This window comes from Octodon degus, unplaced genomic scaffold (assembly GCF_000260255.1).
Source record: "Octodon degus isolate 3935 unplaced genomic scaffold, OctDeg1.0 scaffold00062, whole genome shotgun sequence".
NCBI classification, from domain to species: Eukaryota; Metazoa; Chordata; class Mammalia; order Rodentia; family Octodontidae; genus Octodon; species Octodon degus.
The window spans coordinates 3,727,695-3,733,429 of record NW_004524638.1 but is presented as its reverse complement, the minus strand read 5'-3'; the positions used below and the strand labels follow the sequence as shown (position 1 = coordinate 3,733,429).

Below are 5,735 nucleotides of genomic sequence, written 5' to 3'. Positions count from 1 at the left end.
GATCACTATAAGTCCGATCTACATAGTGAGACCCTGCAGACCCTGTACTAAATGCAAAAAGAAAAAAAAAAGTAAGTTTGGAAGTATGTTCACATGTTCAAGAGAAAAGTTAGATGTGGACTTGCATAGGGATGACTCACTTGTTCCAGGCTAGGCACTATGCTGAAGAGTTGATTTAACCTTATTTAATTCTCATAGTCTCCTTTTAAGGTTCTGTGATAGAGCTGAATACTGAGCAGGTACTAATGATAGTTGAGTGAATGAATTAGACCCAAAATCTCTCTTCTGTTAACCTGTCATGTTACTTCTTTTTATCATTGAATGGGGTGCCTCTCCTGAGCCGACAGATTGTAAAATAACTGCAAATAAGAACAATCTGTTCAGATGGTGTCCTCATTGATCTGGAACATCTTTCTCATAGTGTAACATTCAAAAGGCTCTGCAAGTGTCACTTGGCATTTTTAAAATTTTTTTTGGAACTGGGACTTGAATTCAAGACCTTGTATTTGCCAGGCAGGTACTGTGCTGCTGAGCTATATCCCAAGCCATGTGATATTTCTTGCAATATTTAAATCATGTTAAGAATGATAAACATGACCTAGACAGACAGAAGGAGTCTTTTGACTTGAAAAGTATAAAGAATAAAGGTTTTAGAAGATAATATTAGTAGACAAAATGAAGGTAGAGGTAATGGAACTAATTTAATATAAAATATTTAGCTGCTGGTAGTCAGCAAAATTAATTTTACTCTGTGTGAGTGAGTGTGTGTGTGTGTGTGTGTGTGTGTGTGCATGTGTGTGTGTGTCTAGTATTTATAGCCTAGGAAGTATGTGTGTTTCTGTAGCCACATAGTGGAGAATCTATTCTGGGGCTTGGCAACAGGGCTGAGGAAGAAGCAAATACAGCCTAGAGCCTCTGCAGAAGGAACATAGTAGCTGGAGGCAGAGCACTAGGGATGGGAATGTGGTGGCAGAGGTAGACTGCTAGCTTCTCCCTCTGCCTACCATCTGTGGCAGGAAACTCCAAGGGACTTACCTCATGGGGCTGGCGTGCAAGAAAGCACTGTCTGAGACATGATCAGTGTCAGAGATGTGTTAGCCATTGCTATGTTTCAGGGGATCAAAACAAGAAGATACAAGAACGAGGACAGAACAATTTGAATATGAATAATTGGGAAGAACAGCAAAAATGCCAAGAACTCGGGTGAGAGTAGCTTATTGGCAGAGAGGATCTGCTTGCTTCTGGGTGTGATGACTTTGACTAAAACCCATATCTACACTTATTGGGTGGTTAACTCCATGCTTTCCTTAAGAAAGTTGGAATGTGTGCTTTTCTGAGCTTGTGGTTTGCACCTATAGCCTGACAGCACTTTCTTTGACATAAGACCATCAAATTCTGCCCCCCTGTCTTACTACCTAATAGGATTTACTTTCTCTGTCTGAACTCTTGCCTTCTTTTTGAAAAAATAAAAAGAGGAGTGAGGAGTGGTGATGGTGAAACAAACCCCTTGGGTTCTTAAAAAATTATATATATATAATATTTTTTCTTACAAATTTTATTACAGGAACAGTGAGTGGCAGGAGTGGCAACTTCAGGCTAGCCCACGTCCATCCACTTTTCCAGCCCAGAAAGATGATGAAGAGGCTCACAGCCCAGCCAAGGCAGTCCAGAGCCCACCAGCAGAACTGCCAGGGGCAGGCACATCAGCACCCTCGGGAACCTCTGCCTAAGGACACTCCTGAGCCAGGGTATCAGGCAAGTGGGCCTCAGTAGTCCTCCACCCAGCCCTTCTCAGAAATGAATGCATCGATGACCTCCTTCATGGCCAGGTTGGGAAGGAGCTATTCCTGAGTCAATGGGCTCTGGGTCACAGGATCAAAGTGTTCCACGTGAAGCAGGTGCTCCTGAATGTCCTTGCGCTTGTAGGCGATGTCACTTGGTGTGATACAGAGCTCCCTCCTCAGCGCAAAGCTGATCTTGCCCCACAGATAGTCAGGGGTATCTCGCTTCTTCCCCTTTTCATCCACTTGAGAGAAGGGCTCATCCATGTCCGCCGTGTATTTGTCGTGCTTGGCCTCAGTGCAGGCCTGCTGGGCTCGGACCCGGCCCTCATCCTCGTCACCTTCATGACTTCGCGGACACTCTTCCAGCTGTCTGCACTGCTCTTCGCTGCTGCTGCAGCGCTTCTTCTTGGCAATGCGCAGAGCACTAGGGATATCATCCCCAAAGCTCAGCCGCTGCGTGTTGGCCAGGCTGCAGGCTCGCTGCTGATCGGCAATGGCCTCGTGGTAATTCTACATCTCCAGTTGGCACTGCCGCAGGAAGAAGTGCGCCTTCGCAGACTGTCCTTCCAGTTCCAAGGCCCGCCGACAATCAGCCAGGGCTTGCTCAGGCTGCGGCATCTTCAGGCAGCACACCGCAAGGCTGGTGTAGTACACTGCCCCCAGGGGATTCCGCTTGATGGCGCGGCCGCCTCCGGGTACTCATGGCCCACGAAGAGCCGGTTGCCCTGTTCCCTGAGCTCCCGCGCTCTCAGGCGTGCTAGCCTCCCTCTCCTCCTTGCCCTTCTTGGCCTCGCGCTGCACGGCCGGGCTCTGTTCCCAGGGTCCCTACCCGTATGCCTTGTGCGACCCGCTCCCTTAAAAATGTAAAGACAAAACTTTTTAAGTATTTACTAAAATGTCTACCACAGACTAAGATATTTGTAGGAGTAGTAATAATAGCGATGTGGTATCAATGACGGCTGTCATAATAAAAATGTCCACATTTGAATTCCTGCCTATGGGCAGGTGAGAAACTGAGTATTAGAAGAACATAGGAAAGTTCACACAGGAGCTTGTGGGGAGCCATCCTTTGGGAGTCTTTTCCATGGAGGAGGGAGTGGAGCGCAGAGCACTGGGATTTGAGAAATGAGAAAGAGAAGCCAGTGAGGACAGAGAATTGGCCAACAGGGAGATCAGAGTGAACAATGTCTCCGAATGGAGGAAAGACGATCTTTCTCAAACAAGGAGCCAATAAAATTTACAGTTGCTGAGAATCCAAGGAAATGGAGACCTGAGGTAATTTCTGGGCTAGGTTTCAAAAAAACAGGGAGGGGACACTCACAGGAGCAGGTGCCAGAGAACAGATGGCTTGAGCCGGCAGTGCACTGACTGCGCGGTTCCACGAATTGGGGGCTAAAAGAGCCCAACCGGGAAGGGGGTCATCAGGAGGTGCGGCGGCGTGGCGTTGCCTGTGTACTTAGAACTGCTCAGCAGAGCGTGGCAGCTGGGCCACGAGCTCGGTGACCACAGAGAGGTCTGACTGTCCTTTTGCTGCGTCCCAGCAGATTGCCTAACTCCCTTCAGCAGAGCATAGCCAAGGGCTTCGATATATGGCCCATAGGATGCGAGCTGACAAAGATGTACCACGTGCAAGGTGGCCTGCAACTTCCTGCCAACCAGCTTCCTGCTTGGTCCCTTTCCTAACCAGATAAAGGACTCCTAGGACATAGAGCAAAAGAGCCACAGAGAGACTGTGTGACAGTCCCCAAGTGCATGCTGTCATCACCCAAATGTCATTATGCTGTGACATCAGTGTGAAAAACTTTTATTACACCAGGGGACTGATGTTTTAAAGTCCTTTGTCACGGTGGTTAATCTACTCTGCCAAAAACAAATTAATAATGACTCTGCATCACTGCCTTTCCATTTGTAAAACAGGATTAGGAAAAAGTACCCCTCTGACAGATACTCTTTCCTTTTCTCTTGCTCAGGGAATTCTATCCAGGCTAATTGAACAGGTTAATTAGCATTGTTTTGCTCTAAGGCAGCCTAGATTCCTTACCCCAGCCATGAAATGGTCTGTGTGAATGTGTGTGTGTGTGTGTGTGTGAGTGTGTGTGTGTGTGTGTGTGTGTGTGAGTGTGTGTGTGTGTGTGTGTGTGTGTGTGAGTGTGTGTGTGTGTGTGTGTGTGTGCATACAGGACAGCCAATTGAACCCAGCTGTGGTCATTTTCCCTCTGGCTTGTGAATGGCTCAATATTGGGCATAGGGCCAATGAGATAGAGGGAAATATTCTACATGATTCTTGGGATACTTTCCTTATAGTGAGAAAAGGCCCAAAAGTGGAACATTCATTCTTCATTTTCTAAATGTGCATGAGGGTATGATGCCTGAAAGCACTTGTAGTCTTTGGCTCATTAAGAGAAAAATCTGAAGGTGAAAGTTGATAGGCTGAAGATGCAGAGATTCTAACATATGGTGCCATTGTTGGAAACATCCCACCCTCAGAAATGTCTCAGGTGAAGTGAAAATCATTGGCTTTTATTGATACTATTTTTAATTGGCCCTTGTATTACATAGCACACACTCTAACGAGTATGTTGGTGTAGACTGAATCAGTTAAGACTTACAAAGTCTCATTCCCTCATCGACCAAGATTGTCACCATCCCAGCAGAGACCTCCGATCCTTGGCCTAATATCTCAAGCTTCCTTATCCTTGATCTCAGAAAAAAATAAGCATCACTTTTGGTTATTACACATTGTGCTCCAAGAGCTTGAATAACAGACTGAGAAAGACAACCAGAAAGACCTGCATCATTTGGAAACTGAGACTCTAGAAGAGACTTAGCTATTAATGCTCCCAGCATGTGTCTTTTAGATGATATTTATAGGGTAAAACGAAGCCTTGAGACCATAGTTGTTTTATACAAATAATGGAATTACTAGCTAGATAATGTTTAACCAGCACTCCCTCCTTATCACCTGTAATTCAAGGCAATAGAATGGAATATTTCTGCGCAAGGCTAAGGGAAAGTGGGGAGGCATGGTTCTTCCATGATTTTTACCAGTTGGTTGAAAGGGAAAAACTCAGAGTGTCTCACCACACTGCCTCTATTCAGTTTGCTCAGAAAGGCAAACGTTGTTCTAAGAAAGATAATGCTGACATGAGACCATTGTTGCTCTGTTCACCCTCGGAGAATCCAATAGTGGGAATCGGATATATGTGACAAAGACCTAGAGTGCCAAACAGGCTAATTTCTTGCCACTGAATAATGATATGATAGGTGAGAATGCCAATAATATTTTTGAGGGGAGAAGTGAGCATGAAATATAGGATAATCTTGTATGCTGTTTTTCTCCTTATAAGATTCTTTCAGGTATGATTTCCCTTTAAAGTTTGATGCTCAATCAAACTACCAAGGGAGCCTCCTCTACCCACATTTAACAAATAGATGCTCAGTAAAGTTGAGTGACTGATTGAGCTCACAGCACCATCCTAGGGGCCAAATCCCACGTTGCTTCTGCATACGCATGTTACCTCTCATTTCTCTCTCAAGGCTCCCTGAGGTCCTTGCCTGGACTGAATTTAAGACTCAGAAATGACCCTCATTCCACTTTCTGAGCAGCTGGCTGAGATACAGGGTGGTGCATTCTGGAGGAACATTGTTGTGTGTGTGAGGACACCAGGCTTGGAAGCGAAGCCTTGGCTCAGGATTCTAGTTAAACTGCACTTTGTAAGCAGGATAAAGCAATGAAATCTCTCTTGGCTTCTGCTTCTTTTAAAAGTAAGGAGCCTTTACACATGTTCAGCAGATTGCTATGAGAGCAAAATAGATTTTTCTCTTTTGTTTCCTTCTTCTTGACCCTGGTTTCAAAAGCCAAAACAAAAATAAACTCCCATGAACAGACACTCATGGCTAGCCAAGCCAACTTGTCCTACCTACTTGAGTTCCTGGTGATGTGCAGAAGCA

General features: G+C 45.5%; 1 pseudogene; it reads right to left on the bottom strand.

Moving 5' to 3' along the window:
• Positions 1–1,766: 1,766 nt before the first annotated feature.
• Positions 1,767–2,524, bottom strand: LOC101562071 (annotated as a pseudogene).
• Positions 2,525–5,735: the final 3,211 nt, after the last annotated feature.